The sequence below is a fragment of the Acromyrmex echinatior genome, chromosome 2 (genome assembly GCF_024713525.1).
Source record: "Acromyrmex echinatior isolate Ae372 chromosome 2, ASM2471352v2, whole genome shotgun sequence".
NCBI classification, from domain to species: Eukaryota; Metazoa; Arthropoda; class Insecta; order Hymenoptera; family Formicidae; genus Acromyrmex; species Acromyrmex echinatior.
This window is the reverse complement of record NC_141853.1, coordinates 18,259,126-18,286,422: the sequence shown is the minus strand read 5'-3', so window position 1 is coordinate 18,286,422 and position 27,297 is coordinate 18,259,126. Positions and strand designations below refer to the sequence as shown.

The window sequence follows — 27,297 nt, the reverse complement described above, 5'->3', positions numbered from 1 at the left end:
CGCACCGTCTGATCTCGGAAAGGACACTGCGTGAGTGGGGATAAGCCGCGAGAAGGAGCGGGAGGCCGCGGAAAGAAGCGGAGGCTGGCTAGGTGGTCCCTACCAGAGCGGATCTCATATTTTCAACTCCCCGACCGCCCTTTTCCAACCCCTGCCGATCGCTAGTTCCCTTCTTCGTTCCTTACTCTTTTTCTTCTGATTTCCCATCCTTTCCATCCGATCTATCCCCCTTTCGCTCCCTCTATCAGCCTGTTTCATTTTTTCGACTTTCTATCTTCCTCCTCCTCTTTCCTTCTTCCATCGCCTTTTCTGTCTTTCTTTATTCTATCTTTCTTTCTATTTTCTTGGTCCCTAACCCACCAAAAGTCTTAACAGCTTAAGTAAATATCTTTTGTTGAAAAAGACAGATTAGATTCCAAATTTGTTTTGATTTTTCGAAAGATGCGTCAACTTTTCTATCAATTACTTCACTGAGCAGAGTTGGAAATTATTTACATCGACAATAATCGAGGTAATCTTAGAACATTTAATAAGATCGATTAAATTTTACAATTCTGATTCATATATTTTTTTGTTGGAGTTCTTAATTCACGATTTAATTTGATTACTATTGAATTGTGACTGAAGGAAAATATTAGACGAGAAGCATAAAGAAGAAAGAAAGATAGTTGGGGAATATAGAAATTACGAAGTATATATAAATGACAATTACGTATTAAAACTCTAAAATGGTCACAAATAGTAAACAATGTTTTTAACTAAGAATCAGAATTTGATTAGCTATTTAAATATTTTTTATTAAATAAGATGATACTCTTTATAAGATAAAAGTTACGGAAAAATTATGATTTGGAAAGTGAAATCATTCAAACTGTCATTTACACAAGAATAAAAATTACAAGCCATCCAAAGTCTCCTTCCGCGCGTGTATCCGCCATTACACCCAGTGCCTCTCCTTTCTTAATTACTTGAAAATTACTTTAAAATGCAGGACAAAAGTTTTCCTTTCTAAATCGTGAACTGTATCTAGTTGAGATCTAACAGCTTAATCAACAGAAATACCGTACTTTAATCAATAACATTGTTCTTTTACTAAACACGCGATTAAAAATTGAATTAGCTAAATCTCACTGTTTCAATAGCCAAATATTTCAGTTCACGAAATAGGCGAGAGATTTCTTAAATTTTTAAATTTCTATTCAAGCAAATTGCGTGACTGTAAAAAAATTCTTCCTATCCAAAATTCTTCGTATCAAGGGACAAGATAACTTTTGAATGCCAAACGAAAAATTTGCTGTGTCTATGTATTTTTATGATTCTAATTAACCCATAAAAAGAAAGAAAAGAAACTGCAACACTAAGCATTTAATATCAGAATTATTCTTGTCACGATGTTATGGGGTTGACTTACGCGTCGTAAATAAAAAAATAGGCTAAGGGCACACGCGTGCAGATAATAGCCCACTGAAGGGGTTAGCTAGTACAACCCGCCTTTTACCGCGGTAAACCCACTTCGCACCAGTTAACTTAACTAGTATCGAACCCGGTGCACGTACGAGCACACGTAACGTTCATTTTCATACTGATTGTCTGCAGTATTGACTTTCGACTTTGCAAGATTGATTGTCGCAGTTTGGGATTCTAACGAATTCATTTCCGTAATGAATTAAAATTAAACAGTACACGAGAATAGTTATATATATCATGTTGGCTGTGAAAAAAATTTTCTATGAAATTACAAAAATCAAAGTTAAGAAAAGTACCAAATAATTAACATAATTTGTTAAGATTATAATATCTGGAAAAATGTATTTCAAGAAAAGAATAGTATAATTATTAATTTAGACTCGTAATTATTTATTAGAACGTAGCGTTCTACATCAATGCTAATAAATTATTTTTTTATTAAATTTTTCTTAATAATTTTTCAGTGCGAAGTATTTTCTAAGTGTTAATTAACGCATGTTAATTCTGTCGATAATCAAGCAGAAACGATATTATTAAAGAGAGAGAGAGAGAGAGAGAGAGAGAGAGAGAGAGAGAGAGAGAGAGAGAGAGAGAGAAATTAATTTATGGAATCGCTAATTTTTATGATACATTTTTAACAACTAATAGATTATTGCACAAATCAATGTAGAAAGTTAAAATTAATTGATTAAATGTGATACTGAGTATACCTATAGTTTACATAACATCAGGCGCATCATCATTAGAATACTGACTAGATACTTGTTGCTCGATTAACGCAACAAAGTTACAACGTGACGATCGATTTTGTACGATTAAGTATTCCGCGCTAATTCGCAATACCATCAGCAGTTTGGGATTGGTTTCTACGGCTAACGCGGCTGTTTAACTTAGGGAATTTCAGCCAGTTGTTATTAATGTGACAATGTCTGCTTTCGTATTCTGCAATGAATATCATTCGTCTCGTTCGTATTCTCAAATGGTGCAGTGAGACAAGTGATAATCGAAAATCGTTGCGACATAAAGAGGAGGATGTATTATAATTATTAACGAAGGAAATATATTGCATTTGATCAAGAGACATAAAGTTATGTAAAATTATTTCTAACAAAATGATTGCTAATAAGACAAGAATTCAATATATTCTCACGTTAGTCCGATTTTCACGCGGAATATCTATTATTTTGAAATCACTCGTAGTGCTTAGACACGTTTCGTCATAACGAATGACAAGAACAATTCGCGCGTGATATTGATTGCGCTATGAAGTTCGCAGAAATTTCATAAACTTGTAATTTTCGGAGCCGATGTGATGCGGTTACGTTAACTCGCGTTGTCGCGGAGCTAATGCGCGAGATTTATCAGGCTCGACTAAACCACGAAAATACTACACGATTGCTAGCTTGCCAGCGTACTTTACGATCACCCGGTATAGCGCGAGGATTAGTTTGTCAACGCCGGTCGACGTGCGCGATGTGCGTGTGCATCCGCGTACACGCGTACATACATATTGCGATGGGCAAGATTAGCAATTCTCGCGTCTTCGACGGTTAGAAATATATAATTTTGTTGTCCACATTTGGATACATTGTTGACAAAGCCAGTAGCCCGGACAAACGGCTATGTTATGCGGTGGCACCGCCAATGATGAGTGGATTCGAGTTTTAAATAGATCGTAGACATCCTGAATAGAAATAAAATGTTCTTGTAGAAATATATCTTGGAGCAAAATTAAGAATTTCGAACCTGCATTTAGCGCAGGAATTGTATTATAATTATGTATCCACGAGTTATGTACTTGTATAGCTTCGACAAAGGTATAGCGCACACAATCCTTGCAATTTCAATTTAATTCTTTAAAAGAAAGTTAATTTAATAATAAATTAAATTTTTCGATATTTATACATTTTTTTCCATCTACATAGAGATAGTTTAATTATTTCATGATAAAAGTATCTCTAAATTTATAGTTGTTACATAACGTATATATTTTTGTAAAAATCTGAAAATTTTGAATTTATAATGCAACAGTGAGTTCTAAAGAGATATTGGAAGACAACTTAATAAAATGACTTTTTATTTGATTATAATACCGAGAAGAGATATGCATTAAGTTTGCCAGATAATTAGAATTACAATCGAAATGGTTATTCTTGATCGAAAACGAGCAGATAAATTTGACTGACAGTTCATTGTTGAGCACTTAATAAAGTAACGTGAACTTCCAGTGACACATTCTGAACAGTCTATCGCTTTTATCTGTTATTCGATAAGTTCTTTAAAATAGCCCTTGTATCGCAAAATTATATTACGTTTTATGGCAACAATTAATATTAAAACAGAATATTCCATAGCTAGATTTGTCAGAAAAGACTAATTTTGGATAAAAATATTTTTTGTAAGTTATACATATGTCGACTTTCTATGTATAATAGAATTACTGATCTCAGGAAAGTAGCGATAATTTAAAATATCGGATTTGCAAAACGATTTCGAATAAAAACCATAGTGACGCATTATGAATGTTTATTATTTTTCTGCTGATTCGTGTGGTATTTTTGCACATTTTGAAAAATTGTTTTAAATTTATTGAACACTGGCACGAAATCAGACACGTGAAGATCGTTTACATTTACGATAAAGATAAAATTATCAATCGAAAGTGTTTGACCGCCGGTGGGTGGACGTTCGGCGATTGGCCAAAAGCACGAATATACCCTCACGTTTTGCAATGCCGTTGAGACGATTTTACTGCTCGTATATACGCGGTATGACCGGTCAGTTCTCGTAATAGTACGACAAGTTAATGCGTTGCCTGATATGCGACGTGCCGCTCGGATTTCGATGTACCGTGGAATAACTCACTTGCGACAAATCATTTCGAGTTTAAATTACATATTTCCCAGACGTACACCCGTAGTAGCGCGGGTTTATTTCGCATTTACATCGTCCATCGATGAGAACAAAAACCGAATTTCTCGGCCATTTTCCGCGTCGCCGCTGCATCGCTTACGCGCCGCGGTTTCTCGATCGCGTTTCGCTTTATGCAAATTACCATTGCCGTCCGTCACAGATTTTTACGCGTGTCGCGCGAAAAAAGCAACTGTCAGGGGTGTGTATGTGTTTTTAATTCGCAGTCATTCTTCTTTGAAGATAACGAAATGCTGAATGTGCAAGAAGCTGATCGTAAAACTAATTACGTCTACATGTAACAAGAGGATCACGTATCAAATTTATTATTTTGCCTGGAGTTTAATTTTTTTTTATATTAAAGAGAAAAATCAATGGGCTAAGGATAGTTGACGAAGTTTTCTGAATACCGTTGAATCGGAAACTGCTCATTGATATCACTTAAATGAAACCTCTAGGAATTTGAAACGCGCCTTCGTTTAATCGGCGGGATTTCTTTTTTTTACCTTGTCGCGAGAATACGACATATCGCGCACGAACAAAAACGATTAAACAAAAAGTCCCCGAGTGCCGGCTATCGAAAACGGAACCGCGAAAGACGTCGCGTTGTGCGTCACGGTCGTCTTGGAATTTCGCTGCTCGCAGCAGAGAGACTCACTTTCTTCCAACGGTCGCACGCTACTCAATATACCGGTCGACGATAAAGTCTCTTCCGCCGCCCTGTCCCCGCCATTGGTCTTCGTGGGGCAACGCGATTCTCTTCGAAGACTCCCCGGCGATTGTAACAATATCTTTTGCGCGGAGGCACACGAAGGATGCGCGACGAACGAGAGAACCGTAAGTTCAAGAGCCGCGCTCAGGGACGTCGTCGCGCGACACACTCGCGGTAGGAAAGACATGAGACTCAACCGTCCGTCTGTCCGACAGTAAGCGAAATCTTTTTTATACCGGATAAGAGCAAGGGAGTCGAAGGGGGATACAGATAGGGAGGTACATACAGGATCCGAGGAATGAACTCGATCCGGATGAATGCGATGATTATTTTTCGAGACAACGCTTGAACGCTTCTTACATGAAAAATGGAGGTTTTTTTTTTAGAAAAAAGAAAAGAAAGAAACATTTGTCAACCGCTAATGACTCGCAAGATCGCGAACATTGAAGAAGTATGACACAGGGATCGATCATGATTAAATATAAGTACTCCTTCATAAGTCTTCCTTTTTTTCATAATAGGTGTACTGTGACATAATATCAAGTTTCCCACGAATTTCTTTAAGATGCATTTGCCTAAATCAGAGGAGTTTACCAATGTATGGAGAAAATTTCTGCTTCTCCTTACCCTCCCCCCCCCCTCTTTCTCTTTCTCTCTCTTTCACTAATGATGATCTCGCGTCAACGATCACGAGTTTCGTGAACACACTTGACGCCAGTTCCGCGCGTTGAAACGCAAATGAAGTTTACGATCTCGTACTCGAGACGTTAAGGTTTACGTGTTTGCCGATCTGAAACTCGCGCGAATTATAATAGTCAGCTAAGTGCTATCAACCGGGTCTCGAGTTCTCCGACAGAGAGCCACTCGAATCGCGTTTCTCACTCTCCTTTCCGAGCCGAGAAGCAAGTTGGTTGACCGCTTGAGATAAAGGTACGTAATATGCCCGAGACGATCTGGAATCCGTCTGATGGTCACGTTCACGCTGGTACCGTTTCGACTTTCAGATAATTCTAAAGAATGCCTACACGTGTATGATGTATTTGCGGGGGGAACTCAAATGAGAAAGAAAATCCCACGAAAGTGCTGATCGAGATTGAACTTATCACAATATCCTTAGTTAAAAATATCATAGTTACGCGAATTTAGTTTTTCTCTCACATTATTACTGTAACGCGATCATGAGTCATTTTTTTGTAAATCTCCTCGACATTAAAGATAATTTTATGAAAAAAATATTTAAATGCAGAAATATTGTTAAAGTATTCATACTATGGATTATATTATATTTTATACAATTTTGATAAAGCAAATATGCTTTTTTTAAATGCATTTATTATAAAAATCTAATCTAACTAGATATCGCATCGCGCTGATCTGCTATTTCAATATTTCTCCAATAATCCATTTATTTTATTAAATAAAATCTGAAAATAAAATCTAAAATTAAATAAAATCTAAAAAAGAAAAATTTCTGTAAATGATTTGACGTAAGAAATTGCAAATTTAAATTAAAACTTTAAAAATAAAATGCAGTTACTTATTTGCAATTTCATCATTTTATACTTTTTTAAATCGAAGTTATTTCGAATGTACCTATCGTGTCCATTGATACAATAACTATCTCTAGAGAAAATTGCTCAAGATTATTCGCGTATAGCCCCTACGTGCCAATCACCCGCGTTAACTTGGATCATCACGAAATCTCTCGAGGGGGAAAACTTTATCACAGCTGAAGATCATCACAAGTACACAATCACAAGTCGTTGACAATCACCTGATGCAACACAGTCTCTCCGCCATTCTCCGTAGTCACTCTTCGACGTCGTCTTCCCTCGGAACCGTTTCTCCGATCTTCGTGGTCGTCCGCGGAATTGTACGCGAAGAACGAAAAGAAATCCGTAGCGCGAAGCAGATGAAAGGAAATAAAGAAAATAAACTCGAAGTAAGCAGGACCGAGGAGTGCCTCTTTACTCGCGCGACTGTTCTCGAGCGTATACGGAATGGGGGCAGCGGGGAGAGCACACCTTATACCGAAGCACCACTGCACTCGCCCGATGATCCGGCGCGTGAAGCGTCGTGTCGGCCTATTCGACGCACTCCACGCGCCTCGTGTGCGTGTGCGATGATCCTGCTGGGCCTGTGTTCTGGCCGAGACTAACTCGAGCGCTCGGTGCCTGCAGCCCTCGCAGTCATCCCTCCGGCCACGCACTTTTCCACCCCGGCGAAAGAATTGTCTGCCTCGGTCTCGAGGTGGGTCGGCCAGTCATCATCAACCAGCCGCAGCTCTCCATCATAAATCGTAGTAGGTATTCCGCTAATGATTGACCTGCTCGTTCGATCGTTACCGATGATCGCTTCCCTCTAGATGAATCTAAGGTGAATGATACAGGGGACGTGGATGCATCGAGGTTGGACAAGACTTAATCAACTCGGGAACGGGAGACTGCTCCGGCGCAGGCCGTACGGTGGCGCCGCATAACGCAAACCGATGGAAACTAGGCTGCTGGAACGTGAGGGTGGCTACCCCCACCCATGTGCTACGCACCCCTTCCATCTACAGCCACGAGGACACGAACCGCAACGCCGAGGGACGGTTCACTATATCAGGTATCGGAAGTATCGGTGACTTCAACGGGCTGATCGGAAAGAAGGGTTGCGCTACGCTCAAGATTTTCAAGTTGAAACAAAGTTTCTGATCAGCAGCAATGGAAGAACATATGATCAGAGAGACTAGGCTTCGAATTAAGAATCGATTATTGCAATCCTTTTATTTATATCCAATTTTTTCCCGTTTCTTTCTTTCTATAGAAATCAGACTTAGTATTTTTCTATTTTTCTATGTCGAAATTTACGTCTTTTAATATATTGTCTTTAAACTTAAAAAAAGTTTCTTCTTCGGAAATTATACAAAATAGACGTAAAGTTGTCTGTTTTTATAATCTAAATCTAATATACTTATCTATGCAAGTTAACTTAATAATTTTTACGATTAATGACAAATTGAATAGATTTTGAAATATATTTCAAAAGAAAATGTTTTAAATTTATTGTAAAATAGTTCGAATCATTATCTAATAATTTTAATATGTACATATCTCACAAAAGCAAAATATTGATATGTATTTTACTATATTACTTAATTTGAAGTTTACATCGAGAAATGTGTCTCGAATTGGTATATATGTGTGCTTGAAATCTGAGCGAGAAGAAGTCGAGAAAATAAGGAAAACTGATAATTTGGCTCTCTGGTCTTCTTTCCGATCGGGAGTCAAAGCACGGCGACAGGGTGGGAAAAGGTGCATGAGCATGCGCTCGAAAGGGGTGATCTTAGGCGCAGGTTCTAACCCCCTCGTTGTCCCCACTGCTGTCGCTTCTGGACGATCACACAGCTCGACGTTTTTCTACCCTTATCTTTACTCCGCTTCTCATCCTCACCCGAAAGCTTGTATATGCACTTTCGCAACTCGTACCGCAGCGGCATCCATTTGAGATAGTGTCACTTCGAGATTGGCATCTCTCACCGTGTTACCTTAACAATATTATTTCTCATAAAACTGCTTTATGATTTAATACAGTGGATCGATATAATTGCATGATGCGACAAATATTTTAAATAATTTTTTAAAATATTTTTTTATTAATACATTTTAGCTCATTTTATCTTACGTGTTTAGCATTGTTTTTAGAAAGTAATTATTATTTAGTATCGTTAATTACTTAACTCTTTTTGATACGTGATATTTTTATTTTATTATTGTTTATAACTCTGGTTTGGATGTTTCTACTGATTGCAATGTACATGTAGATATTATAGGATACATGTTATTATAGGATGTAACATGTGTACTTAAAATATACACACTCTTGGAAACAACTTTCAGAAAGGTACACTTGAACGAATATTAGCAACTGAATGGAGGCTTTCATTTTAAGAGTCGCGGTCGACAATGTGCAGCACACTCTTTAAAAATTCCAGCCGGCATCGTCGCAATCTCTTCTCCAGAAATTGTTTCTATAATCAATTCTCATTAATTACTTAATAATTATTCTCATTAATTTTTTTCTCATTTACGTCATTACGTTTTAGTTGTAATTGATAATATAAAGTATAAATCTTAAAATTTTTTAGAATCTTTAATATTAAGAAGTCTCGTCGTAATGAGAATTTTTCATGAAAAAAAAAGTATTTACTTTTTATTTGATGTAATATAATAAATTACTTTTATTGAGTCTTGGCTATTTAACAAATATGAAACTTATATTGAGTCATACTAAAGATCGTAAAAGAATTAATATTCTTAGAAAATATATAAAATCTTAATAGATCAAAAAGTATTGTTAACATAAAAAATAGTATTATGTCTGATTTTATCACAAAAAAAGACGAGAGTAGAATCTCAAAAAGAATTAAACCCTCTTCTAAATTATTTCCGTGCTTGCTTTTAATCAAACATAATTCTGAGGATCTGACAAAACGAGATCTTGGTTCCTCGCGATGACCATGACCATCTGCTGTACATTACTTCGCTTTATAAGTATACACAGAAATATTGCCGCGTGTAAGACAAACCCTCAAATGACTGGAACGACATTACTCTTCCCAGTTCTTACACTCGTCGTAATTTCATGAAGAAGAATGCTCTGTCTATAGCACTGAGCGAATAGATCAAACGTGTCATCTTGATCGGTGAATTATGCTTGCAATATATAACTCTAACAACCGTGTTAATAAATTACTTCTCTGCGACGGCTGTGCATAATGTTATAAAGTAGTAACAAATTTGCAAATATTAAATAGAATTCTTTTTTTATGGAAACGTGAAAATTCGTATTTTTATATGACTTGCAAGAGACTTGAGATCGCTATATATCTCTATATATCGTTATATATCGCTATATATCGCTATGCTACTGATGATTTACACCCGACACTGTCTGACGTAATATACGTCGGTCCTACAATCTATTGTTCAATATTGTCCTCTTGAGGCGAGGGTTAAGCGTTCACTTTCGATCACATAATGAGTGGCAATGTAGGCCAGGAACGTCCAGGGGATCATATTTCGCCGTACGTGGCGATACTCAACACTCGGGTCGAGTCATACAAGGAATAGTCGATTACATACGATAGCGCATCATAATTCCCGGAATTTCGCGTAATCACTGTACAATACATAATAATAAACGAGAGTATCGAACCTGTGATAACAAATATGTTGACGTATCGAAAAATGTTTAATGCTGAATAACGTTTAGAAACGAATATATATATATATATATATATATATATATATATATATATATGTATATGTGTATATATATATATATATATATATATATAAAATACTATATTTATTTATAATTAAATAAAAATAAATAGTGATAAACTGATTCAATTTATAGCGAATTTAAACATTTGAAGAATTGCTTATGTCTTTATTTAACAACTCTCTCCGGAAACATTTTGAATCATTTTGCTATAAATACGATTGGGATTTACAAAGATGTCAAAATTTGAAAGTGCTTACGGCGCGTATTTATAATATTTACCATGCATACGTGTGATAAACAATCGGACGTACGCAACAAGCACGCAATTGCGTGTTGATTTCCTTCAACAATATGAAGAAATTTTGACAGTATACAATCGACAATATCTTTTGCCGATAAAAAGTGCATTATCGTTTCCTGTGTACAAAATGCAGAACGTCCTCTTTATATTGTCCAAGAATTACGACTTTATAAATAATCAATCAACGTCAATGTTGATTGATGTTAAATTGAGAAAATGTACAAATGCTCAATATTACGTTATAAGATTTATTGGATTTTAATTATCTTTTACTAAATCAAGGATATCAATTGCATATGTATTTATCATTTTAATAGCTAAGAAGCAACACATAATTAATTATGAATATAAGCACAAATAGGTATATTAATCTATGAATCAATTACACGCTTATTTTAATTATTATGAAAAATTTTAAAGCTAAAAGAATGCGTTATTTCAATTAAAGCATGTATACATAAGATTTTGTTTGCACGCAGCAAATGATAAGCAAAACTAAAGCGGCCGTTCTTGCATCAACGTAGTAGTTCTCATGCCGTCTGTTCTACTTTATTGTGCAACGCGAACGTTGTAATTTTACCTAATTACCACCGCAAGAAGTAATTTGCTATAAACGCTTCTGAGGATTAATTAAGACATTTCTTAAGAGATCGCGTTTAAGTTCCATATGTATTATTGTATGACGGAAATATAATTCATTAGCTGAATGTATTCGCGAATGTAATACGTTATTATATGCTCTGTAATTGTATGTGAGATCGAATGGTACCGTTCGACAATTTTATCAATTCGAAGTTTTGATTTGACCTTACATATAACAAAAGAAATTTTTTTATAATATAATTTATACTTATAATATAAAAGATATATTATTGAAATAATAGTTATTATTTTAAGGTTATTTAATTGAACAATGTAATTGAACATTTTATTTATGTTCCTAAATAATTTGTATTATAATTTTGTTAGCTCACAACTTATTTGAAGATGTCGCGTTCAAAAATCGATCCGAACTGTCTTGAAATAATTCACAAAGGGATTCATAGAGTCGCTTAGCCGGTTTATTCGAGTCACCAACAGTCTATGGGAAAGAGCAGTTATTAATAAACATAGGCAGAATTGTTATTCGACGATTTTATATTTGCATACGACGAATCCGGCTCTGGCCCCAGAAAATAGCAGGAACACCGCGCCCAATCGGCGACTTATTCGCCGATTGTCATTAAGATTTCTCGTCATGGACGTAATGCTGAGTTTCATCTCCCTGCATAATTAATAAGATTACTTTGCATACGTGTACGTATGAGTTAGCGTTTGAGATAATCCGTTAAAGAAAATTATACCGTATGGAAAAACAAATTATGTATATAGCAAATATACGTATATATCTCTGAGAAAACTTTTTAGTTGAAAATTTATTAGAATTCTAGTTGAAGTGACCGGAATTCTGGTTGATACATTTTTAGTAAAATTTATAGAATTCTTATTTTTACCAGAATAATTATATCAATCAGAATTCTTTTTATCTCAATTAAAATTCTGGTAATCAGAAAATTCTGATTTGTCCGTTTTCCACCAGAATTACTATTTAATCCATTTTTCTCAGTGATAACAAATGTTTTACGTTACAAATATGTATTGATATTATATCTCCCGACAAATATATTTCGATTATGAAAGATATTTTGCAAAATTTATTATTATAGCCATGATTATAAGAATAATCAGTGATTCATACATATCTTAAAATTCTAATATATATCATTATATAATAAACTTGTTAGCGTAACGCATTACTTTTATGAATGTGTTATATCTCAAGTTGCAATCTCAAGTTCCGCCACAAGACATTTAAACGTAAAACGCAACTAATATCTTAAAACGATCACTATCAGCGTGGTTATGCAACAACGAATGTGACATGCAATGCATAAGGACAACTCTGTAGACGTTGCGCCATTGGCGGGATGCGTCTTTCCGATCAGGTATTATCAAACTGCCGAGTAGTACATATATTTGTATCGCGATGTATTCCCCAAACAACGAATGCCGGCGGTAAACGATCACATTGCGCAACGTAAAATAATTACGGTGCAAACAACACGTTTGGCCCGACTTGATATGCGTTATACAATCGTTATACAATGCTATACGCGAAGAACACAAATGAATGATTCGATCGGAGCACAATGCGGTGCTACATCTGCTCTCGTCTCTCTTTCCCTCTCCTCCTCCTCTCTCTCTCTCTCTCTCTCTCTATCTCTCTCTCTCTCTCTCTCTCTCTCTCTCTCTCATTCTTTAAAGAGCGATATCTATCTATCTCTCTCGTCGGTGACGCGAAAACGTGTATCGTATTCGTACACATCGATTCGACGACGCGGACAATTGCATCCCTTCTAGAAGCCATTCGTGATGAAAGTCCACCATGGCGCGACGTCCACGGGGGCAATGGGATAGTCGGGTGTGGGAGTTACATTCCGGCCGAGATTAATTCGGAGCAAAGAGGAATTTAGCATCTATCTCTCCCCCGCGCACTCCACACTCGCGCACTACCGTTTTCGAGCAATTATTTCAGCAACATTGCAAAACGATCGCGTTGTGCCTCCATGCCGTCGCCGCCGCCGCCGCCGCCACCGCCGCCGCCGCGTTGCTGCATCGCTGCACATTGCGTGTCCGAGCGCGGCATGATGCATCATCGAAAATATCTGTTGCTGTAAACGTTGTAAACAAGCACTGTTATACGTTGTTATCGGTATACACATTTTACGTATTGTTTACGACGCTAGCGAGGATAAAAATATAATTTAGTGAGTATGGCTTTTTACATGTTATTATGTTGTAACTTTCAGTGTTGGACATGTTATCATTCCATAATCTAGGGTGGTAAGGTGTAAAATTTAAACTGGCTTACAAGTAGTACAGATTTATTGCACCGGATGATCGATATGCAAATGCTATTGCGAAAAAATTCCAGATGCGCGTCCGTTGGGCTTTGGGACTTGCGAGCAAAACTTGCTCCTTCTCGCAGTGTTTCTTATCCAAATTGATTTCATACTTGCGAGCACCTGGCAGTTTTTCTAGACTGTTCTCCCCTCAATCGCGATGACATATATTCAGACAGGACACCGTCGAAAACACCGAGAGCGAAACGCATATAATAAGCTGTTTAATAATCAATGCGCGTGGACCAATAATTACGAATCGCGGAGCGAGTATGCAAAAGAGTTAGAGATCGTTCCAGACTGGTTTCAGACAATAACATCTCCGGTACGATCGTATTATGAGTATAATATATCCTGTGCTCTGGCCCTTGATTTCGATACGCTCTCGATTATGTTGTAATTTCGATATGCTAAGACGACCGTGCCCCTTTCTCACGTTCGCTAAATTTTCTTTTATCTTATTTACGTTTGCTCGGTGCATCTTCAATTAGTCAACTGTCAACTACATTAATACTTTGAGCAACTCTTATTCGATGTCTATTATTATGTCTGTTGTAGACTTAGAAGTAATGTTAACATATCGTAACTGATCGTACATACATAGATAATTAACAGAAATCTACTTATATCAGACATGTAAATAATTTTAAAAAATGATTTCTTTATAACTTTAATATTTTTTTTTCTTATAACTTGCGAATTTTTCGACGCGAAAAAAATATAAGGCTCAATATTTAATTGATGCGCGAAAACATCTGCGAGCATACGTTCGGGAAAACATTAAGAAGCCGGAAACAGTGATCCTGGGAACACTCGAGGCAATCTGTCAATCCTAGCACCGGTTCGGTTCAATGAGATATTCGGATTAATGGCTTGGATCCATCATGTACATAAGATTCCGCGTCCCATCCCGGAACGGAGGAACCCACGGTACAATAGTCCCGATACACAATGAGAGGAAATATCCAAGATATGCAAATATCGGGCGCGTTCCCGATCATCTTCGGCGTGCTGGGCGGAAAAGGGTTCGAAAAAGACGGGGCGCACATGTTCCGAGCATTTGCATACCTCCCGATGCACGATTTGCATACGAAGAAATTTGCATCCCGCGTGCACACTCGCGATGGAGACGACGTCTCCCGACCGGTCGATCGAAAGAAATTCGGGTATCAGTACATCCTCCTCACCCTCTCGTCTCGTCTTCTCATAGATATGTATATGACTGTCTATTGAAAGGCTATGGACGAAGGGGCCTGAGAAGGTCCTCGACGCAGAAATAATATATTAAGGGAGCAAAATGGTGCTAATACTTTTGTGCCCGATCTACGGTATATAATCCCGCTTTTTTCCCTTTGTGGAAATTTTAATGTATTTTCATTCTCGTTGTGTTCCCAATCGCTTCTGAGTTTGAGATTTTCGAGTGGAAGCTCAACATGTCAGGTGTCTGGAACTTTATTGTTAGATACAACACTGCGATTATAGAATAACAGAATTGAATACTATCCGTATGACAAAATTGTTTTTATATAAAAAATTTTTTATCTGAATTAAATTTTATTTTATGCGGTGAAAAATCATTTATTAAAACATCTAGCTTTTATAAATTACATAGATGACAGCGTGTGCATTTACTGAGAATATATCTAAGGATTACAAGAATACAAATGCATACTGAATATATCTTTATTTGTTGATGCGTTCTTCAATCGGTGTGAAAAATGAAACGGAACCAATCGCGCTGAATGCACTGTCTAGCAGTCTCTGGGGGAAGAAAGAGGTTTTTCTTAGCTGCCGGAGTGTTTCTACCTGTCACGTTTGTCGCATCCACGAGCTCGTGTCTCACGTTTTCAATTCTAGGACACCCCGTGGACGAGGAAGAGCGCCGGGCTGAATGCGTATCGTTTTCCGTACACGATACACGTAACTTCTTTTCCACCGATATACGTGCTTTTCCACACGCACAATGGACAATCGCCCATTTTTATACTACCTGCGTTCAACTTTTCTCGATCTTGATTTCCAGGGTTGATCCGGGTCAACGAGCAAAAGTGTCGGTTTCGAAAGTGAAGAGAACATTCCAGCTTTTGCGTTTGGACATTGACTCCGAACATTGTCTCGCGCCGACTTTTATCTACTTTTAAACGGTTACATCAAATAATCATGTTTTTCTTTACTTACGCAAACATTGCGTATTTTTATACAGTAATTAATACTTTTATGTTTCGCGTGTCGAACTGTGAATATTGACCCATGCCGACTTTTTTATCTTTAAACGATCGTTTCAAATAATCACGCTTTTCCTTACTTTCGCAAACGTGGTGAATTTTTGTATAATAATAATACTTTTTTGTTTTGCACATCGTACAAAATTACGTTCATTTATGAATTTGACAGAATAGTCAATAGTTTATATGAAAAAAATATATTTAAATTGATAAATCGATAATTATTGAATGATGTAATGGGTAATCTAGATATTATGGCAAGATTTTCGAAAGTATTGTTTTCCTAGTTAGCTAGTAATGCTTTTCCGCCCAATGAATCACCGTCTGTATGCTACCTGCACACAATTTTCCTGGATCTTGATTTCAGAATTGATCCAGGTCAACAAGCAAAGGTGTCAGTCACAAAACTACCTGAAATGCTGTAAGTTTTCCGTTGAAAATCTCGACTTCGACGTATGCCGGGTAAGGCAATCTTAATCGACTTTTATGGTCTCTTTCTTCGATATTTTCTAGGGCAATGTACCATCACTTACAGACTCACGCTTTGCGGGCAAACATTTCTAATCGCCGTCTAAGCCATTGATCATGAGTTTATATCTTATTAAATTTTTATATACATATTAATTTAATGATACATAACAAATCTAACACATTTAAGATAATAATACCGACAATGCATATATAATCAATAATATCGATGATATTAATTGCTGTTATTGTCTATTATAAGTAAATTGTTTTTTTTTCTCACATATTAAACGAACTTTGCGTTACAAAATATCGTGTACTTGACATATCATAAAGACATCGAGTTCACATTGTGATGGCCACAAATGTTCCAAGATATGGACATAATCGTAATGCAATGCTAATCCATGCTCATCGATCCACAACCCTTTCTAACGATCGAAAGACAGAGAACCAGGCTCGACCTTGGCGCGGCCCCTCCACCTGGCCCAATAAAGGAGGGGTATCCCCTGCACACGCTTGTACGCACACAGCCGAGTGCACGCGCACGCACGCACGCACGCATGCATGTACGTACGCACGCATGCACGCAGACATAGCTCTCTTGTCTTTTTTTTTCTCGCCACGTATGCCGTATGTGTCATACGATCCGCCTTTGCACACGGGAGGTATACCTCTATACGAGGGTTTTTATCGGGCACCAGGAGTCTTTCCCCCTCTGCCCCCTTTCAACTCCCCTACCTACGCGCCTGTCTTCATGTCCGTCTTTGGCTCCCATATGCATTGGCACGTATGTGCCACCCGAGTACGTATATATCTATATATATATATATATATATATATATATATATATATATATGTGTATACACGCGTAAATATGGTAATTCACCACCATCGCCGGAGATATGTAAATAAGTTAGATTTGAGTTCTCTGTTGCGGGCCGGAGAGACGCACGAGGAAGTTCGATGGGAACTGTAGCGAAGGAAGGAAGAACGAGAGGAGGGAATGCGCGATCAAGAAACGGAAAGAAAGACAGAGAGGGGGAGAATGTGTAAGCGCCTTAGTAGCCGCACACATGATCCGGGCGACCGGATCCAGATTTATTGGTTCCTCACGCGCTTATACGAGCAAAATAGGAAGGAGAAGGGGAAAGATAGAGATAGAGAGAAAAATCGAGTTCGGAGGGCCGTTTGGTGTGAACGGAAGCCAGGGATTTTACGATCTTGATTCAGAAGCAACGTGCGCCTCGGTTTCGTCCTTCCACGGGCTATTAATCTGCCTGTGATCCGTAAATGCACATATAGCAGTATAGAAGTACGAAGAAAACGACGCAGTGCGGACATTTGCGTCTCCACCTTTATTAGCAGTTTCAATAATAGATTTGATTCTTTTCGTACTAATTCTTTACCGATTCGTGATAAGACAAGAATATTGAAACGCCTTTGTTTCTTTTCGGAGAGATATACTATAATACGGCAATTTCTGAAAGAATTAGTTTGCATTTAAATTTGCATATCTACAAGTTGACAAAACTCGTATATATTAAACTGACGATAATATTCGAAGATATAAAAGGAAAATCATGCAATATTAAATTATGGATCATCTAAGTCATATTGAAAGGGTAATCGGCAATTTTCATTTGAAAAGAAATTTCCAAGTTACGAGAAACGACTCACGTGCGCTATCTTTAACAAACTCACTTTCATTATTTATTTATAAATAGCTAAAAAAAAGAAGACTGATTTTTGGGTAAGAAAAAACTCATTTATTTATAAGTATAATATTAAATTTGCGTGAAAGAAAATGATGACACAATCATGCTTTTAATTTTATATACATTGTATTCCGTAAATGATGGTACAGTAAAAAAGAGAGTGATTGAAGGGAGTGATTTTACATGAACAAATAAATTGAAAATATAGAATAAAATTTTTTTATGAAATTTTTTTGTTTTCGAGGAAATCGACTTCAAATATTTGTCGGGAATTTTATTACTTTATAAATTGAATTTTATTATTTTATAAATTATTTAAAATGTTGCTCGAAAACAAAGTGAAAAAATTTTATTCTACGTTTTTGACTTATTTTTCTACGTAGAATCACTATTTACAATTGTATCATCATTTACAGCACATCCTGCATATAATAATTTTATATTGTCTAATTCGAGATAACTCTTTTCGTATTCCATAATAAATCCGAATTATTTTTGAGCATCGGAAAATTCCGAGTGCTAGCGACACAACTTCTAATCTCTAATATATTTCAGTAATGTTCTACGCGATTATCATACATCCTTTGAACGTTTGAAGGCTCGAAATCAGCGGTCGCCAAATCGCCGACTGTTTGCAAATAGCCGACAAAGGGAAAATAAATCGCGTTTCGTGCGATTTCGGAAGGCAGAAACCGGTTTCCACGAGTCGCCCTATCGTTGGCACGTACCGTGCACGCATCAAAGGCAGAGATACGAGAGCGTACGTAAGCTAACTACAAATTAGCATAAACGTATATATGCCCACCGAGGATAGGGGAGAGAACTTGCCCCCTGCTCGCCTCCTTCTTTCGGTCACGACTGTTCCGTTGCGACTATCGAAGAGGAAGGCAAAAAGTAGCGCGTCGCTCATACTGAAGCGATCTATCAAGTCGTGGTAAAAATTCGAAGCGACCCTCGTAGCCGATATACTGACGACAGATAGCATCGACCGGTATACCGGGTAGTGTAAACGAAGTAATGAGACTTGGACAAGACGGGAGGAAGGCTTGTGTGCGTCGTTGGGCATTGTGTGCCTGCTGACGGCTACCGTTCTCCACATATATACATATAGCGTATCGTTATTATTACCTTCACGGCACAGTGGTCGCACCCGACGTACCGCCGTGCGGCAAATAAATTTCACGGCTTCGATTCTTCGCACCGATATATCAGAGATTTCGCGACGCGCTCCAACGCGATCGGTACGCTCGGTTATTCGTGCTCCACTTCTCGACCGCGGTCTTCAACGAGGAAGTCTTCGTCGACGCAGAAGGCAAACATATGAGAAAAATTTAGGACGAGTAAGATATTTCATTCTCCACAAAATATGTAATGTTTTACTATTTTTTAATAATATGTATTTAATAAATGTTAGGCTATCTCTCTTAATCTCTCTAAAAATAAAATATCTAAGTTTCTATTATATTGTGCTATAAATGTTTAATACATGTTTACGATAATATAGTTTTTCTTTTTTTTTAAATCACATTGATTCGAGATTGCTTTGAAATAAATAGCTAGTTTCAAAGCTTTTCTTATCAATGAGAACTTCCATTGATCCGCAATGCTAATGCAAATCGTATCCTTGACGCTCAACTCCTACAAAATATACGTTACGAACGGGAGCTATGTATTAAAAGGCGTTCCAGCTGTGCGTGAGCATACGAAAAGTCGATTAAAATCTCATTTTATTCTTCCAAGAGCGCGGGCTTCCCCTCACACCGGGTGGCGCGATTCGATCGATCGGCAGATCGGGCCTGCCGATTACAGACGGACACGAGATGGGAGCACCTGTTTGCGAGTGTCTCGCCCTCTCACTTTGAAATGGCCTGTATACCTTAACTTACGTGCATGGCTCATAGGTACATACACACGTCCGTCGCTCGAGTGCCGATAGCAGGCGCACCGCGCACGCGGCCACGCTGACGCACTCACACAGACGCACTTTCGTCACGCGTCTCTGAACAATAGCATTAATAGGCCCTGGCGAGTTATTAATTGCCGGTGCCCGCCGGATATGACTGTCTATAGCTTCGTTCGCCGAGCGAACGTTCCTAATATCTAGTGGTATTCCGTCGGTAGGCTTGGGTCTTAAATCAGACGCAGTCTTTTCAACGTATATATTGTACTTTACACACACGCGTGCGTGCACACACGTGCGAAGATCCATCCGTGTGAGAACGTCGATCCTCGTGCAAACGAACGAGAAAGTACGTCGTAAGAATATTTACCAACATTATAGTAACACACATCTCTTTCATTTTTATTCCTTTTTTAATTTTGTTAATCTGTTCGGATCTATTTGACTATAAATGAAATTTATTTTCGTACTAATATTTTATTTAAGATATTTGGTAATTTTGTTGTGTTATTATGAGTTCTTTTTTTTATGAAATTTTTTATTTTTTTATTTTCTAGAATTTCTTAATCATATTGATCCAAATAATATGCATTGTATATTAAATTTGGACAAACCAACATGGTTAATAATGTTTAACTGCATATCAAATAAAGTTTTAAAATATAAACAATTTTCTAACAGCATAACATTAAAAACAATTTATATATTTAATAAATTAGATAATGATTAATTAGTGATTGATAGAGATGTAAGTTGGTTTTGTATGTACACGCGTTATGAGCAGAATAAAATCTGTTCGAACAAAAAAATATAACTAACGTAATTGATCCTTCCAAAGTCTATTAGCGTCATTACGGTCGATGACAGGTGAAAAAAGCAGGTCGGAGCAAAAATAATTCCTGTACGTTCGCGTTTCGATTAAATGCCTTTAATGGCGTCGCGCGCGATACATCGAGTTTTAACGGGCAGTTAAAACTGCTCGTCCTTTCCTTGTGTATCTGCGGCTTAGTCGGCGCTTTTATATTGCCGGTACCATCGAAGAATCGAGCGTACCCGAGTCATCTTTATGGTCAATCTACGTACGCAAGCTTCGAGCTCTCGCTAAGTAATTAAGAGCGAGCACCGACTGTCGGGTCTGATTAATAGAGGACGGTGCGAGATAATCGAAAGGAAGTAACGAATGGAAAGAAACTAAGGTGGCAGGTAACGCGCGTCCCGGTGATGCCATCAAAACCGACACGACTCTTTCATGGCCACTGTATTCGCAGGAAATTGCGCCTATTCGCGATTTATGTTACCCACGGTATGAAAATAATTAAAGAGCGATGTTGGTGAGTTATCACTAAAAATGAATATGAAAGTGGTTTAAATTGTCTTTAATATCGTATATTACGCTTTGATGAATATACGCGCTTAGATTTTAGCGTAAGTGTGTATGGATCTCCATACTCTGTATGAATAAATTTGATTTGCGTGTACACCTGGAAATGATGTTTCGTATCTCGATTTGACTGCCGCATACGTGGCAATTTGTGATCATAATTAACGTTTTATAGGTCATATATATCAAGTATTGAAAGTTATTCGTAATACTTTATACTGCAGGAAATATAATACTGTATGCTGGTCCTAATTTTATAATTTAAAGATTAAGTGTAAAATAATTTATATTACATTTTGTTTCTTTATCTCAAAAGTGATACAACTAAAAAAAATGTTATTTTTGACTTATTATGAATTAGATAAAGATGACAAATTTAATTATGTTTGTAAGAGTATTCTTCTTGCTTATATTATTTAATTAATTAATGTCAGTTAAATTGAAATATAATTTTTTCTTTGCTGAAAAACTTAATTTTTGAGTTGTGTTACTTTTGAAATAAAGGAACGATATATCTTTTAATGAATGAAGAAACAAGTAAGTCTTTTTCTCTTACCTTGAAACCGCATTTTAAAATGTAGATACAACAGAAAGAGAGAGAGAGAGAGAGAGAGAGAGGGGGAGGAGGGAGAGAGGGAGAGAAAGGAAATACCAACATTTTTCCCACAATTGAAATGAATTCAAGTACGTACCATGTAAATGATCCATCAGCTTCCGGTGCTGGAACAAAATACAAGAATTATTGGTATTTTGTTCATAGCCACTCACGTGTATCTAATGACCGCGTTTGACGATAATTCGATTTTCAAGAAGGAACTTGTGGCGTGTATGTGTTGCGTTGGGCCCTTTCGCTCTCTTAAGGCTGACATCGTCGAATGACAGTTTGATGAACGGACAGGAAGGGACTGGAAGGCCCACCTGGCTCCGTAGACAATTAGGATCGGGGGCTGCAAGGTGGCTCTCCTCTGGCAGAGCGCGACGACTCACGTGAACGTATTGTGTTTTCATCTAAACATCAAACTCGAGACTTTGCCGCGGTATAATGACTCGATGGTGAATTTAATCCATGCGATTAACTATCATGGTACGTTAAGTGTGAATTATAATTCATCGAAATTTTCATCCTAATTGGTTCCACGGTGCTTGTATAACATATTCTATAACGGCCTTGAGAATTAAGTAATTATTACTGTAGATTTATACTTTATAAAATCATAATTGTGAGGAGCTGTATAATGTATAATGATAAAATATCAATGAGATAGGCGCAAAGTGTAATTATTTCTTGGAAATTTCACATAAATTATGAATAATATGTCAATAATACATAATTAATTGATCCGATATAACTCAACGCACACGTTTATGAATGCAAATTAATTTTTAAATTAAATGTAATAAAATTTTACTATTTTTAAAAAATAATATTAACATAAGTTAAAGTTTATAATTTATATATGTTATAAATCTAATTCTATAAATAATTTAAATTTAAATTAGCACACATAAGTTGCACTATTTTTTTACGAAACAAATATAGAATTATCTGTTAAAAGAATTATCATAATCATCTTTTAAATCGATGCAACGCAAAGGTCCGCAACTGCAATGGAGAAGAGTTTAATGGAAAATTACGAAACGCACAGATCTGCGTAACGTATGCATGCAGCAAGCAGCAGTCGAATTCGCGTGAAATGATGCACGGTGAACCGTGAATCACTTCCTACGTCGAAGTCGATGCCTGGTTGATAGTCGGCGATACCTCGTCAGGTTGAAACAGTGGAGTTAATGAGATGTGCACTAGGAACGAGGCATACGTATGGGTGTAGTGAATCTCTCTCTCTCTCTCTCTCTCTCTCTCTCTCTCTCTCTCTCTCTCTCTCTCTCTCTCTCCCTCTCTCCTCCCCCCATCTCTCCCTCCTCTCTCTTTCTCTCACGCTAGTAAAGGTGTGTCGGTGCTTGGCGGCAGTTGAGTTAGTGAGCTGGTATAGTAGCGAACGATGGAGGGGAAGGGAAACACGAGGGGGGTTCCGACGTATTGTAATTGCGGCCTGGCAAGCAGCTGAGTCCTCCACGCGTGGACGATTTTGGTCGCTGGTCCGAAACAGCGAGTGATTCTAATCACTGTTCCTGGTAATTCTTACGCACTCCGCGTCTTAGTCGGCGGTAAACACTTTGCAAAGCTGCTGAATTTACGCGAGACTTTCTCTATTTCCATTGACGCAGGGGCTACGAAGGTTTAATAGACCGTCGATGAGTTATGTCTGATTATATTCGAAGAATCGGAGACTCGAGTGTACGTTCGTCAGTCGAACTTTACTTGTCAGCAATGACAAATTTTGTAATGCAAAAATATTACTATTTGCTATTATTTTCATGTAGTTTTGATATATAATATAATTTATAATTATAATTTATAATATATAATTTAGGTATATAATTCTCGTATTAATTAGGATGAATCTTCAGTCTGTTTTGGGAAACGATTGATCGCGATATCTGCATTGTTTTCAAGTGATTACGGAAATAGACTGTTTTATTCGACATTCACGTAGACCTTATATGTACAGATATGCCACATGAAACATTTTCAGTGCTTGAAACGTTGGGGCGAGTATAACAAAGTTAAAAGATCATCTATTGAAGATCTATACTAGTCTGTTTTGAGATCTATCCAACCGCGGATGCTATAAACATATACGATATGTGTTTGACCGTGTTGCTTTCCTGTTATTATTGCAGCTTTCTATCCATGCACTAAACGGCCAATGTACGTCTGTTCAGTCCGATCCCGAGAATAGATACAATGCTTCTCTCTTTTTTTTTACTTCCTATTTATTCCCTTCTTCGACAACGTTGCGGTAGATCGAGGTACTACGGCCGTGACATCGATTTTGAGCTGGAAAGTTCTCGGCAACTGTCAGACTTCACGGTTGCGATGAATAATGCGGCGGCACTTTCCTCTGCACCCGTTATATATTTCATTATAAAAAGATACTTGAGAGAGACGTTTAACGCTTACAAGCGCTCGGAAATCGTATTATAAAAAATTTTGATAGTTGCCTTGATAGTTGTAAATAGAATTGTAGCACTCAAATAATCTTAATAATAATATATAAAATTCTCTTGTTTATATTGTATTAGTACAATAATAAAATTTTAAATAATAACAATTACAATGATATAAGTTTACAAGGTATTAAAGAGCCAACCACAAAATTTGTTGCGTAAAATTGTTTTATATATCTTAATGATAATGACATGTTTCGGCTATTTGATTGAGAAATCAGAAATCCATTAAATATAATTACAGATAATTTAATAAGATGCAGTCATATCTGTAATTATATTTATTGGATTTCTGAAGAGAGCTCGACCAAGCAGTCGACGAAACATGTCATTATCATTAAGATATATAAAATAATTTTACGCAACAAATTCTGTTGGCTCTTTAATACCCTGTAAACTTATATCATTGTATTTGTTTATATTATAATTCGAGATACTACGAACCTTGGAGATGTACTGACCCATAATAGAATAAGATAATATACGTTGAGAATGATTACAATATCAGTTTGGTATATCGAAGTTATTTCGCCGTAAAAAGCGTGATGGGGCGCATGATAATAAATATTTAGTAGTGTTATTAAGTAATCAATCGGGAGCGGACAGCATATGCAGTTTACAACAATCTAACGAACTCATTTATTATCATAATTTAATCACATAAAGTAATCCCAAAGGAATCATTCAATATATTAATTTCTGGTAAATTTTCATCGATGCATAAAAGGAAAATAATCTATTCTCTCGTTAGCTACTCAGCTCACCGATCGCAAATTAATTCCATCATCCGACAACGCCCAATTAAGGCATATGAAGTGTGAAGATAGCAATCATCTTCCTTCAGAAGCTATTTTGCATAAACGAAGAAATGTGTGTGCGCCTAAGCTACTCATTGTTCTCTGTACATGACGTAACAACGATTATCATATTTACAGTCAAAAAATGTGCTCAAGGAATATTCATAAAATATTTAAGCAATAATCAATAGACTAAATCGAATTTCCGCTAAAAATAAAAAAAATTTTTAGATGTTGATTAACAACTATTAAGAATTTATTTTGCAAAATGATATCTATAATATAATATGAAAATTTTATAAAATTTTATAAAATTTTTTAAAATTTTGTCGTTGATTGCAATGACAAAATGTTCATACAAAAATTTGAAAATAATCTGTTTGGGTTTTAAATCATGTAGTATCTTTTCATACGAGGTTCTCTGACCTCCTTCAATCACATTCAGAAAACGGAAATTTCTGTCGGATATCAGTAACAGATGGTTTGGTGTTTTCCACGAACCAGAGCGATACTTCGAACACGAAGCGCTATTGTTTCCTCTCGAAATATCATTTGTTCTACGCAACGACTAAGGAAACAATGGCCGGAACGCCCGCAGGTTGTTGACTCGATTGTCACCAGCTTCATTTTTCTTTTTTCTCTTTTTCACTTCTTCCGCTCGCTAAGGTAAGCAGATACAACAGCAATTTTAGAAACGGTATTAGCTTAATCCTTATCATATGTACCGCAAATGATAATGATGTAACACCTCACACATCTCAAATTATTCCTTACAGTGTTAATGTTCGTAATAGAAACACAATCGATAAACAAGATCACCTAAAAAACAAGTACATGATGTACAAAATCATAATCTTTGTAGTTTGTTACTGAGCGATGATGAAATTAACAAGTACTGCAAATATGTCAAGCAAAACTAATTGGGTAATTTGCATATAATTATACCTATTCGTCGAGATAGTACATAATGCAGTTTTTAATGCGGAACGGGCAACCTGTAAAACGGTCAATTTTCTGTTATAGCACAGACCTTCAAATTGTGCTCGATCACTTGATTTCATCGTTAATCTGCATCAAGGATACTATTAGTTGATACTTTATTACTTGAAAACACGTGTAACTTGCCCCATTATCATCATCATCAATTAAAACTTCACGTCGCATTCGTTCGATGAATTATTTATTACATTTGCAACCGGTGCTTACCCTTTAATAGCGCGCAATAAAATTTTTTGTCCGGACAATGTTACATCTTCACGAGCAATTTGATTTCATTAAAAGTATGACCATGTCGCAGTAAACATTAAACTTCGATATCAATGATATCATTATGCAATATATCTCTATGATTCTTGTCTTTCTGTCCTGAATCAATATACGATATGAAATATTAGATCATATTAACCTCCCATTAACATCAGTCAAACCATTAATATCTGTAAACTATTAACACTCAATGTGCATTTAATCTATCGATAATTTAAAGTATCTGCAATATAACTTTTATTTTTTATCAAGACATTTTTTGTTTATATATTATATAAAGAATTTGTAAAAATAATATAAATTTTCAACATAAATAATAATGTTACTTGCATTTCTGTACAGTTCTCATTATGTTTATAAAATTTATTGGTAAATGTAAGAGAGATTTTTCAATATTGAAAGTGGAAAAAATCTTTCATTTTCCAATAAACATAATAAAATCTATCAAGGTATGCAAGTAACATTACAATTATTATTCATTTAATTATTATTTTTATGTCGAAATAATTATTTTTATAAACTCTTTTATATAAACAAAAAATATCTTGATAAAAAATAAAAGTACTGCAGACACTATGACTATGTTCAGCAGAGAAAGCATCTTTGCAACTATTGTAAAATTTTTCAATATGATTGGTTTTTACTTTTGATTTCTTTTAAATCTAAATGTATAAACCAATCATATTGAAAAATTTTACAACAGTTGCAAAGTTGCTTTCTCTGTTAAACGCAGTTTTATCCTATAGGAAATTCTGAGAAACTGATATTTTTATAAGAAGTGATATTTATGGAATACATTTTGTTGTATAATGAATACAAAGTTTCAATATGCTTTTGTAATTCTACTTCTTTTCTTCGGCTATTGTAATG

At 36.4% G+C, this 27,297-nt stretch overlaps 1 protein-coding gene and 1 long non-coding RNA gene across 7 annotated transcripts in view; one reads left to right on the top strand and one right to left on the bottom strand.

The window, feature by feature from the left end:
* cut (homeobox protein, cut) overlaps positions 1-7,000 on the bottom strand; it is a 143,102-nt gene extending 136,102 nt beyond the window's left edge. For 4 of the 6 annotated variants that reach the window (XM_087403637.1, XM_087403640.1, XM_087403641.1 and 1 more), the window contains exon 1: positions 6,864-7,000. The gene's annotated coding sequence lies outside the window, so the exon portion shown is untranslated. The remainder of the gene's footprint in view (positions 1-6,863) is intronic. The other 2 variants (XM_087403638.1, XM_087403642.1) reach the window with 1 other exon arrangement.
* Positions 7,001-7,303: 303 nt separating this feature from the next.
* The window catches only part of LOC105143508 (uncharacterized), a 230,683-nt gene continuing 210,689 nt past the window's right edge, over positions 7,304-27,297 (top strand). The window contains exons 1-2 of the long non-coding RNA XR_015544299.1: positions 7,304-7,391; positions 7,455-7,696. This is a non-coding gene — a long non-coding RNA (uncharacterized LOC105143508). The remainder of the gene's footprint in view (positions 7,392-7,454; positions 7,697-27,297) is intronic.